This window comes from Bison bison, unplaced genomic scaffold (genome assembly GCF_000754665.1).
Source record: "Bison bison bison isolate TAMUID 2011002044 unplaced genomic scaffold, Bison_UMD1.0 scf7180017864375, whole genome shotgun sequence".
In the NCBI taxonomy this organism is placed as follows: Eukaryota; Metazoa; Chordata; class Mammalia; order Artiodactyla; family Bovidae; genus Bison; species Bison bison.
Window position 1 is genome coordinate 462,337 of NW_011494947.1, and position 243 is coordinate 462,579.

General features: G+C 49.8%; 1 long non-coding RNA gene across 3 annotated transcripts in view; it reads right to left on the reverse strand.

The window, feature by feature from the left end:
• LOC105000763 overlaps positions 1 to 243 on the reverse strand; it is a 9,496-nt gene that overhangs the window by 5,269 nt on the left and 3,984 nt on the right. The gene's annotated exons all lie outside the window — the stretch shown is intronic.

Here is a 243-nt window from a genome sequence, read left to right on the forward strand (position 1 = left end):
CCATAACTGCAGCACACCAGGCTTCCCTGTCCATCATCAACTCCCGAAGCTTGCTCAAACTCATGTCCACCGAGTCCATGTTGCCATCCAACATCCCATCCTCTGTTGTCCCCTTCTCCTCCCACCTTCACTCTTTCCCAGCATCAGGGTCTTTTCCAATGAGTCAGTTCTTCACATCAGATGGCCAAAGTATTGGAGACTCAGCTTCAGCATCAGTCCTTCCAATGAACATTCAGGACTGAT